The 12,228-nt window shown below is 43.6% G+C and overlaps 1 long non-coding RNA gene across 1 annotated transcript; it reads right to left on the reverse strand.

Annotated features, from left to right (window-relative positions):
- Positions 1-5,147: 5,147 nt before the first annotated feature.
- Positions 5,148-8,483, reverse strand: LOC119468864. The gene is made up of 3 exons (XR_005197652.1): positions 8,193-8,483; positions 7,178-7,234; positions 5,148-6,788 (listed from the first exon to the last, which is right to left on the reverse strand). It is a non-coding gene; the product is annotated as an uncharacterized LOC119468864 (long non-coding RNA).
- Positions 8,484-12,228: the final 3,745 nt, after the last annotated feature.

Here is a 12,228-nt window from a genome sequence, read left to right on the forward strand (position 1 = left end):
AATTAGAGTTGTTATGTTAGATTATTATGACCAAACTTGGTCAGAAGTGACCAAATTTCTTTGTCAATTGTGTTTTTTGCTGTGACTGCCCTAGGACATCTTGACATTCACCAACAATTGTCTTGTTCAAAGGATGAATTGTACTCCACAAATGCAGGTTTCTAATAACTGTGGAGATTGGGAGCAGCACTTGACCAGGTGATCTGAACTAAGGGAAGACTGAAGTAACCTTTTTTGGCTCTTCACTTGGAACATTCATATCCCTGTGTTCTGTTTTTCACAATCAAGGAAGCTTTAATTTAGAGCTATTTGTAGTATTTGACAATTGTGGGGTGTGAGTCAACCGTGATTTCTGATTGCAACTCAGAAGAAACAAAAGGGGTGGGCTGTCACATTCCAAACAGTCCCGCAAGTGGAGCCTCAGACGATGGCTCCCTAATACTGAGAACCCTTAGATAGGCCTCTGAGAGTGCCCTGGCTACCGCTTCACCAAAACAACTCCCCTTTCAGCATGAAGCAGTTAAGAACGGTCATCATCCCTATCCTAATGGCCGTTAGATGTACGTCTTCTAAGGGTACAGGTGTGGTGGCCACCATCATGCCAGCTGCTGCAGGGAGGGCACGGGAAGGAGGCAGGGAACCCCTCATTGCCTACTGGCTCTGTGGAGCATACAGCCCCGGATCTGTCTCTGAGACTGGAGCGGGTGCTGACAGCAGGGAGAAGTAAGGCAGTAGGAGCAGACACTTCTGAGCTTGAGAGGGGCAGGAGACCTTCCCAGACAAGAGAACATGGAGGCCCTGGTCTACAGCCTCGACTTTGGTGGCTGAAGCTGTGCCTGGAGCTGCCACAATAGCCCTGGGCTGGCTGCCTGCTGATGGGGGAGCAGCACAGGTGGGCAGAGAGGAGTTCCAAGGCGCAGCTGGGTCCAGGGCAGTGCTGCGCTTGCACGCGGGCGTGGGGGCTGGCCTGGGAGGTGGAGCTGGGGCCAGATTCGGGGGCCTGGGGCAGGAAGTGGGAGTGACACCTGCTTTGGGGACCTAGGCAGCAGTGCAGCGACTGCACCCACACCACCGAGGGTGCCAGGTTCCTGGGCCTTGGGAGGAGGCTCTGCGTGGGGCCTCCTGAAGATTTGCCCCACATTGGGGTGACTGCCAAGCCTGATACTCCTGATGGCCGGGCCCTGGGTCCATGATCTGCTCCACCCTGGGCCATCCCTGATCACCAGGGCTATGGGGGAGCTGTGGCAATGTTGCCCCTGCCCCAGATGCTGGCCCAGGCCCAGCGAGGACCTGCAGCCCCTGCCATAGGCTGCAAGAGGGCACAGCTGGGGCTGCACGCTTCACGGAGCCTGCGGGATGGGGAGGAGGCAGAGGCCTGGTCCACCCCAGGCACAGCTTCAGCCACCAAAGTGGCTCCACTTGTCTGCATACCTCATTCTTCCTGGACACAGGACAAGAACTCGGGCAAAGGTGCCACCAGTCAGAGAGGTGGACCCCAAAGATTCCACCACACTACCACGAGAACAGTATGGGGAAACTGCCCCTGTGATTCAATTATCTTCACCTGGCCCTGTCCTTAACATGTGGGGATTATTACAATTCAAGGTGAGATTTGAGTGGGGACTCAGCCAAACCATATGGCCATAGAACCAATTGTTCCTGTATCTCCATATCCCTGAGGCCCAGGTCATATCCTTCCAACATCCACCCAAAGGGCTGCAATGTCACCACAGCAGCTGGATCTAGCTCTGAAGCTGTGACCTCAGCACCCAAGCCCACACATTGCCCTACATTCCAAGGAAGATGTGGTTCTGCACAGCAGAGAGGCTGACCCCAGGACTGAGGGAGCCACCATGCATGCTCCCCAGAGCCTGAGAGACAAAGGAAAACAAATTCAGGAAAATAAAATCAGGAAAACAATTTATAATCTGAATGAGAAATTCAACAGAAGTCAATATCATCAAAAAACCCAGAAATCTTGGGACTAAAGAATTCAACAATAAAAGAAAAGATACAGTTGAGAGCTTCAATAATAGAGTAGATCAAAGCAGAAGAAATATTTCTGAACTTGAAGACATATATTAAAATATAGAAGTCAGTGAAAAAGAAAAAAGAATAAAAAAGAATGAAGTAAGTCTATGTGACACATGGGACACCATTAAGTAAAAAAAATTTTGCATTATGAGAGTTGCAGAAGGAAAAGAGATGGAACAAGGAATAAAATCTATCTGATGAAATAATTGAAAATTATGCTAGTTCCATAAGGTCCATAGTGATATGGACATGCAGATATGATAAGCTCAAGACACACAAATAGATTCACTCTAAAAAGGTCCTCTCTGAGGCACATTATAGTCAAACTGTCAAAAGTCAAAGACAAAGAGGGAATTCTCGAAACACCTTATGATCTCACTCATATCGATAACTAAAAACAGCTGATTTTATACAAGTAGAGAGTAGAACTGTGGTTATTAGGGGCTGGGACAGGTAGTTGGGGAGGATAGAGAGAGGTTGGTTAACAGATATAAACTTACAGTTAGGAGGAATAAACTCTAACGTTCTATAGCATTGTAGGGTGACTATAGTTAACAATAATTTATTGTATATATTCAAGTAGCTATAAGAGAGAATTTTGTGAGTTCTCAGTACAAAGAAATGATGTAATTGCCAGAATATATGGCTCATGCTTGTAATCCCAGCAATTTGGAGGGCTGAGGCAGGTGGATCTCTCAGGAATTTGACTCCAGCCTGAACAACATGGCAAAATCCAATCTTTACATAAAAATACAAAAATTAGCTGGGTGTGGTGGCAAGCACCTGTAGTCTCAGCTACTCGGGAGGCTGAGATGGGAGGATTGCTTGAGCTCAGGAGGTGGAGGTTGCAGTGAACCAAGATCATGTTGCTGCACTCCAGCCTGGGCAAAGAGCCAGACTCTGTCTCAAAATAATAATAACAATAATAAAATAAACGTGTGAGGTGATGGATATACCAATTACCCTGACTTGATAATTGCACATGTACATATATCAAAATATCACTCTGGGCCAGGCATGGTGGCTCACTCCTGTAATCCCAGCACTTTGGGAGGCCAAGATGGGTGTATCATCTGAGGTCAGGAGTTTGAGACCAGCCTGGCCAAAATGGCGAAACCCTGTATCTACTAAAAGTACAGAAATTAGCTGGGCATGATGGTAGGCGCTTGTAATCCTGGCTTCTCAGGAGGCTGAGGCAGGACAGTTGATTAAATCTGGGAGGCAGAGATTGCAATGAGCCAAGATGGGGCCACTGTACTCCAACCTGTGAGACAAAGTGAGATTCCATCTCAAAAAAAAAAAAAAAAAAATATTAAAAAAAAAAAAAAAAACAATTATTATATACTAAGTAAAAATAAATAAATAAATAAAACTAATGGCTTCTGTCTTGTTTTCCATAGAGATGGGGTCTCACTATGCTGCCCAGGCTGGTCTCAAACTCCTGGCCTCAGGTGGTCCTTTCATCTCAGCCTCCGAAGTGCTGGGATGACAGCCGTCAGCCACTGTGGCCAGCCCCCACTTCTATTCGAACGGCCAGAAATGTCAGATAAAAATTATTCCAAACGCCTTTCCATAGTCCGAACACCATCAGTGCCAGAAGCTGATCCTATTAAGGAAGTTTTGATATAGACTTTCTTTAAATATTTCAGAAACAGTGTCGAAAAAAAGATGACATCGATTTGGGAGAAATGGTTTAATATTTACCCGGTAGAAGAGACTAAAAGTTATTTGTATATTTAAAGATTAGGGTTTTCTTCTCATTGCAAATGTGACACCGAAATGTAAAAAAAAATACTGCCCATGATATCTTTGTATGCAGAAAGTTGTAAGGGCAGAAATGCCAAGGGCCTGGTGGTGCCCAAACCATTTCCTTGTTTACCCTAAGCACTTTCACGTTGAAGTTTCGAGGCTGTGTTGGTGGTGATGCATTCCCCTGTCAACTTAATCCCATGCTCCTCCCAGACCCCTGCTTCCGTCCACACACTCCTGTGGCTCAACTTCATTCTTTCTCCACTTTGTGTGCTCTTCTTTCCATCTAAAAGTTGCCCAGCAACCCCACTCCCTAGAAACTGATAGCCTGTGTGGTACTATCAGGTGTATATTTTTTTCAAGCTTTATGTAATATTTTTTCCAACCACATTTTATATAACATCCTCAAAACCAGAAACTTTACTCTTCCATATTTGAATTCCCAAAAACTAGCAGAGTATCTGACATTAGGTAACCCAGAGACATTTTTCAGTTGATTTATATTTTTATTTTCTTGGTAAATTATTAACACCTCTGTTTTTCAGCTACTTCTTTAAATGAAAAGTATTAAAAATGCATTACCTAGTTTTTGATTATAACAACATGTTTTCATGTTTTAGTTTCACTCCATAATGAAAAATTTAATTATGGTGTTTATATTTTTATTAGTGAACTTGACGTCTCTTTCCACATACAGATAATGGCAAGTCCGAGAATCCAATGTGAAAGCTAAATTAAAAGTTTCCTTCAAAATTATTCAATTCCAATTATTGAGGGATGAATTATTTGCCTTTTTAAATTTAAACTGAGGGATTTGAAAATTGACATCTTTATTTAATTGCCTTGTTTTGTTCTAGTTATGTTAATGCAAAACATTAGTTTGCAAATGAAGAATGGATTCTAGACTTATTACAGTAAATTGCATAAACCTAAAATATTTTATCAGCTGTAAACTATAAAAAATTATTTTTTCCATCAAAAGCCATTTTCATTTTCAATACCCATCATTGTACAAAAGCACTTGTAACTATTTCTACTAACTGGTGTTCAGGTAGACTGACTCTAAGATGCAGAAGGTCTGATTAGAGTTAGGAGGTTCACATATCCTTGTTTGCCTGGACAGTCCAACTTTATGTCTGTTATCTGGGTGTGATTTTTTTTTTTTTTGAAACAGAGTCTCACTCTGTCACCCAGGCTGGAGTGCAGTGGCGAGATCTTGGCTCACTGCAATCTCTGCCTTCTGGGTTCAAGCGATTCTCGTTCCTCAGCCTCCGGAGTAGCTGGGATTACAGGTGCTTGCTACCATGCTCAGCTAATTTTTGTATTTTCAAAATGGGTTTCAACATTTTGGACAGGCTGGTCTGAAACTCCTCAGTTGATTAGCCCACCTTGGCCTCCCAGTGTGCTGGAATTACACCTGTGAGCCACCATACCTGACCCTGGCATGATTACTAACATTGGCCTCCACTCTCAAAATTATCTTAGTTTGGAGGATGATCTGTATGGCCCCCCTAGTTATACTGCCAGCTCTAACCAACTGGGTGGCTTTGTGCAGGCTAGTTAACTTTTACTGGGCTTAATTTCTCCATTTTTAAATTAAGGATGTTGACCTATGTGGGACCTCAGGTCTATTTGGCTCTGTTGTGAAGAAAGCAGTGGCAGGGCTGAGAGTCGATGTGTCTTATAGCTCTCTAATAGTCAGGAAAAAACAAATTCCTCTGCTAAAGAAATTTACAGAAAAGCTGTCTTAAAAACCCCAATGCTGCTTTCTGATCAGACTCTGATTGGTATTTGCTAAGCTCTGTGTGACTCACCCCCTCTTGCAAGGGTTTGTCATGAATGGCAAAGCCTCTCAACAATCAACCTTGTCCTTTGCAAGCCTTTAAGTTACATGCACTTTACATCTCCTGTGGATAGAAGTGGGGGAAAGACAGTGGGGGAGGTGCATGAAGAGGCAGCAGGAACCCACTGCAGACCTGGTAAGGCACCAACAGCGAGGTGAAGTGCTTGTGAGGCCACCGTGGAAGGAGCTGGGGGCTGCTTCAGGGAGTCCATTTGTTAAGAATAATACACCTGCTAAAGGAGACACTTCACACCCGAGTTTCCAGGATATTTGAGATCCTCAAAAGTAATGTCAGAAATCTATTCATCATTTCAACATTTTGAAAATCCATGTGGAAATGGCTCACCTGCAGCACTGGCTTTCTTAGGTTATCCAGAACGTTAGATCCCTGTGCTTTCAGGCAGAATTATGTGACTGTGTTTTGAGAATAATAGAATATGAAACATAAGCTGACACAAGTAAGCCTGGTTAAGACAATTCACTGATCACTGAAGATCCATTGAGCTTATTCAATTGATTCTGCCAGACGGTTTTAACTATAGCAGTGTCTACTGCAGGCCAGGTGCTGTGTAGAACGTCATGCAAGTATTTTCCTTACCGTGGAGGCTTTATAGGAGAATAAAGGGCTTTGTTGAGACCATCAGAGAGCAGCTGCAGTGAGAGAGACGCAGACTGCTGTGTTACACAAAACATACCAAGTTCACGTGAGGTAGAAACCAGCATTAGACAGGAGTTTCTTCTCTGTGCTGTGTTCTCTAACCGCCCCTCCCAGGGCAACTGAGGGCATTATTTTTGTTTTGATGCCATTTCTTTCAAGAAAGAAATTCCCTGGTGTGTGCCATGGGCCTTGCCCTATGCAGCCTCCTCTGTAATACCTGGTTCTTGTTTCAGGGTTTTCACTTCTAATTACAGAGAGTTCTTAGATTTTACTCATTTTCTCAAGGTGCAGTCACTATATACAAATTCTTTTCCTATTGTTTTTCACACTATGTGCTCTGAAAGTTGCTGGATACCTGCTCTGCTAGGTGCCAAAGTTAGTGTTTCTTGTAGAGTAAATCTGGCAAAGTAGTTAGAGGACCTAGGGCAGGTTGTGGAGAGTCGTAACAGCTGGACGTGGCAGAGCAAGGTCAGATTGGGCCTTGGGGCCCAGGCCTGGTTGAAGCTGGAAATTAAACAGGGTATACCAAAGATACTCAATTAGAAGAGTGACAAAATAATTGGGCCCCAAATTGAATGAGAGTAGAATTATTGGGTCTTAAATAAAAGTGATATTTAAAGCTCTTAACGGGACTTACACTAAAACCCCTGACTCCAGGAAGAGGGATATTTTCCCAGGCGGTCTGCAGGACTCTGCAGTGGGAGACATTGAGGACCCAGGAAATGGGTCCTGCCTGGAGGTACACTTTGGAAACTTCTTAAAATGCCCTCTTGGTGATTAAAATCACATGTTGGTGTTTTGAAGAATGAATATTTTCTGCACTAAAGAAATCCGTTTAATTTTGTTTGCTACATGACCTCTCAAGCTTATTGGAGAGCAAAACTCCTGCTCACCTGTGTGTGGCACACAGAACACCGGGGAACATCCTGCTAATCTCTGACTCAGAGGATCTTGTCCAAAAAGAACAACATAATTCAGCAAAAATGCCTTTTTAATGTTTAAACAAGTTGAAAAGACATGAAATATTTATTAAATTCTTGTTAACAAGTATGCATGGTGGCTATTATTTCTTCACTCCTCACAACAGACAGAAACATCCTTCATAACTCATCTTTTTTTTTTGAGACAGTGTCTCACTCTGTCGCCCAGGCTGTGATGCAGTGACATGATCTCAGCTCACTGCAGCCTCCACCTCCTGGGTTCGAGCTATTCACCTGCCTCAGCCTCCCGAGTAGCTGGGAGTACAGGTGAGTGCCACCATGCCTAGCTAATTTTTTTTTATTTTTATTTATTTATTTTCGAGACGGAGTCTTACACTGTCGCCCAGGCTGTAGTGCAGTGGTGTGATCTCGGCTCACTGCAATGATCTCTCCACCTCCTGGGTTCAAGCAATTCTCCTGCCTCAGCCTCCTGAGTAGCTGGGACTCAGGCACACACCACCATTCCTAGCTAACTTTTTTGTATTTTTAGTAGAGATGGGGTCTCACCATGTTGGCCAGGATGGTCTCGATCTCGTGATCTGCCCTCCTCAGCCTCTCAAAGTGCTGGGATTACAGGCATGAACCACTGCGTCCGGCCTATTTTTATTTTTAGTAGGGATGGGGTTGCATCATGTTGACCAGGCTGGTCTTGAACTCCTGACCTCGTGATCTGCTTGCCTCAGCCTGCTAAAGTGCTGGGATTACAGGCGTGAGTCACTGTGCCTGGCCCAACTTATCTAATGGTGGAAGATCAGCATTCCTTTCTCTAGCTGAGCAAAATATCTCTGTTTTAATTTAAGCCTGATTCTTCTTGTTATGGAAAAAGTTTCTTCCAAACTTATGGAAAAACTGATCAATTTTTCCCTTTATAAAAATATATTACAATATAATGAGAAAACCCTTTAACTTTTTTTGTTTTATTATTTACTTTTCACTTTGAATCACTTCAGTCACCTTTGTTTGAACTTTCACTAGCTTTCAATTCTCTTTCTTATAAGTACCCTAAGGCAGCTTTGAAGTTCATCAGAAAACAAGAAACAAAGGGAAAACAGACTTCCTGGTACAAAAGAAGCTGCTGAGTCATTGTCCCTGGAACCGAAACACCAGGACAGTGTGGAAGTCAGGCTCGGGAGGCACCTGCCCTCAGCAGGGCCAGGACCACTGGAGAGGGGAGAGCCCTCACAGCTGCCCGAGGTTGCTTTGGGCCCTCTGAGGGGTAGTCCAAGAAGATCCTCGTGTTGAAACATTATCTCCTGGCTACCCAGCGGGCACTGAGGCAAGCCAAATCTTTGGTCCACACACAAAGACTCCTTGGGAATATTTTGGGAAGCTAGTCAAAATGATAAAGTGGCGCACAATTGTTCTTAAGAGCCCCGTGTTCTTAATCTTAACACTCCAAATGGTGACATTTTAACCCAAGTGGAGGAAAACATTGGTGTCAAACTGCAGTCACATGTTTGTAACTCTCTCTATAAAGCTTAAGGCTTTATAACATGCATTGTGTTAAGATTAACATGCATTGTGTGCATGTTAATCTTCAATAAATATGATTTACATAAGCAGTTGGCAGTCACACATTACCTGAGCTTGTTCTGACAGGACAGGTGTGGTTTCTGGAGCCTAAGGACCTACATCAGCAAACGTAATTGTTTTGTCCATGGCTTTGTCATAAACGAAGGCACTGTTGGGAAACAGGTGATGGCTTGGCATGTTTACTCTGGGCAGCCAAGTGACACGCAGCCCGTGTGACTTAAGGAGTTTAATGGTATCACACGGAAGAAACACTACAGCACCCTCTGAATCACAAGGACTAGGAAGTTTCCAAAACCAATTACTAAGAACTAGTTATTAATTAAACAGGAACCTAATTAATAAATTACCTATAAAAAGATATATTTTTAGAAATAATTACAATTTGATAATTTATTTTGTACTTTAGAAGGAATTTTATTGACTTTGAGGCTAATTGTTTTCTTGATGAGCTCGACATTGAGAGACCATGGAGAAATAGCCACATGGATGCATTGCCTGTAACTTCTGACAGCAGGCTCTGATTATGAATTACTGCAAGGTTTGGGAAAGGACAGTGATTTTAAAGTTGATGGTCTCGGGCTGAATCCTGGCTCTGTTATGTACTTGTTAAATGGCTGATGAAACTTAATACATAATTCTTCATCAGTACCGTTCAGATGACTGGACCTTCCTCACATGGTTCCACAGGGATTGGTGGTCCCTATGTGGAAGTTTCTCATATAGTCGGTAGTTTCTTTGCTCTCTCTAATGAATTACTTTTCTCCCTTTATTTTCAGCTATCTTCTTTTTCTCAATTCTGAAACCATGTGATTGCTAAGACAGTAAGTGTGTTTGAAAACAGCTAAGGGTGTAGACATCACATTCCTGGCAGTCTCCACAGAGATATTTAGGAGAGACCTTTACCTGTGTAGCAGCCTGAAGTCCACTACTCACCAACAATGTTGTTTCTCCAAGAAAGTCTATAGGAAGATTTTCTAAAGTAATCAATTTGATATTCCAATTGTGCAAGTGGGCACTTACATTGCCCTTAAAACTCCATCTCTTGTGCTCTAAGGGTACCCTTGGGCTCCGGTGGTGGGAAACTTGCATCCATGCATTGTGAAAGAGACACATCGATCAATGAGAATTATTCTCCTTATTAGGGAAGATGGGAGTTAAATAATGCAAGAGGAAATTCCTTGCTGCCATTTTGATTTCTAGAGACACTGGGACTGTGGACTGTGGAGGAATGTCTGCATTCGTGGTGCAGCTGCACGTCTCACTGTGCTGATGCCCATTGCCCTGTGATTTTGCAATTCCTCTCATTTAAGAGTTGAAGGCCCCTTCCCTACCCTGAAGCTCAGCTTGGTCATGAGATTCATGGTGGCCAGAAGAATGTTAGCAGACCTGGGTCAAGCAGAGGCCTTAAGAAGCCTCCACAGATTTGTGTTGCCTCTCTCACTTCTCTGCAATCCTGAGAACATGCCCAGGCTAACCTAGTCAAGGGATGGGAGAGGCATGTGCTTGTGAGCACCACGTGGAGACAGCCAGCAATCTCAGCCAAGAGCATCGCAGACAAGTCTGCAGACTGCTGACCCCAAATCAAGCAGCAAGCCCAGCAGGATTGCAAAGCTTCCACTTAGATCTGAGGCTGGCCACAGATGCCTGAGTGAGCCCATCATCAGAGAGGAGAGTGCAATCTTCAATTATAATTGTTTTAAGCCACTGTATTTTGAGGTATTTTATTTTGCAGCATTATTGGATCAATAGATAGATGACACATATACTTTAAGAATATAAAAATACAAAGAATCCAAAATAGGCTAGTGGACAATTATCCTGAGATGATTCACCATGGGATGAATCATAAAAACCATAAGCTCCTCTGAGGTCTGCCAATCCTTCTGCAGCATGCTCTTTGTAGAGAGAGGCATACCTGTGCAGTAGCTTCAGATTCACTCTTTAGAATTCTTTCTATTGCAGGAGCTAGAAAGACTGCCAAATGACTGCCTTAGAACACTCCTACTTCTCCATCATAGATATCTGAGGTAAGGATAAAGTACCCTGACACGCTGTGGTTAAGACCTTGTCTACACAGAACTACACTTAAGAAGTCACCACTTGTTTTTTTGCTTAACCATTATTGTAGGCAGAATAATAACCCCTCGAAAATGCTCACATCCTATTCCCTGGAAATTAAGAACACATCACCTCACATGGCAAAATAGACTTGCAAATGTGATTAAGAATCTCGAGATGGGGAGATCACCCTGGGTTGCTGGGTGGGCCCAACAGTATCACATGGGTCCTCACGAGAGGGTAGCAGGAGGGTCAGAGTCAGAAGGAGATGTGAGGATAAAAGCAGAGGCCGGAAGGAGAGAGGGTATCACGCTAGTGGCTTTGATGATTTAAAAAGGGTCATGAGCCCTCCTAAAAGAGGCCCACTGGGAGATTCTCCCCAGAGCCTCAGAAGGAATGCAGTTCTGTGGACCCTTTTAGACTTCTGACCTCCAGTGTGCTAAGATAATATATTTGTATTCCTTTAAGTGACAAAGTATTTGGTAATTGATTACAGAAACAGTGGAAAGCTAATACAACCTGCATCCATATTCTCTGGTGTTTATAATATGAACTATGAACTTCCCTGAAGCGCCAAGTGCCTGAACACTGCGCTGAGAGACCCGACTGCACCCCAGCCATGCTTCCAGAACTGGTCTCAGTTGTGTCCCCTACGTGACCCAGCCACGTGGTGAGTCCACTCAAGAAATCCAATGCTGCGAAACTGCAAAATGTACTGTCCCAACCCACAGCAACAAATGCTTTTGATAATTTCCACTCCCTCGGGCATTTTCTGTTTCCACGTAGCCCTCTTTCTGTGTTCCCCACTGTACCCCAGCCCCTTTCATGTTTGCCCTTTTTCACTTCCTCGTGGCCCCTTATTGGTTCCTCTCTGTCCTCCGTTTAGAAACCTCAGTTACCTTAGTCTTGGTTGGGTTGAGCTCCGAGTTTACTGGAGTCTCTCTCCCCCCTGCAGTAGTCTGAATAAAATCTGTCGTGCTACCTTTAACAAGTGTCTAGTGTTGCTTGTCTTTGATGGTGAACAATTTCTAAGAGAGACAAAGGCCCTCAGCACAGCACCCACTTGTTAGTAGGTGCTGTGCACACGTTTATTACATTAAAGAGCGTGTTCTTGTGCCCATATGGCCACATCTCTCGACAGACTCACCTTAGATCCTGCTGTTTCCTTTCACTCCTACCTTCAAATCTTGACAACTGTTAACTGGTAGTCAGTGGTTCTCTTTCAGAGATTGTGGAATTTTCTCCACACTAGCAGTTAAGAAAGGGACACCAGCAATGGTAACTGGAAAACTCTAAAATTACAGGGGCTTTACATAACAGAAGTTTTATTTTTCATTCATATAAAGTCCAAAATGGGTGTTCCTAACCAGCAG

Source organism: Cebus imitator, unplaced genomic scaffold, assembly GCF_001604975.1.
Source record: "Cebus imitator isolate Cc_AM_T3 unplaced genomic scaffold, Cebus_imitator-1.0 Scaffold512, whole genome shotgun sequence".
NCBI lineage: Eukaryota > Metazoa > Chordata > Mammalia > Primates > Cebidae > Cebus > Cebus imitator.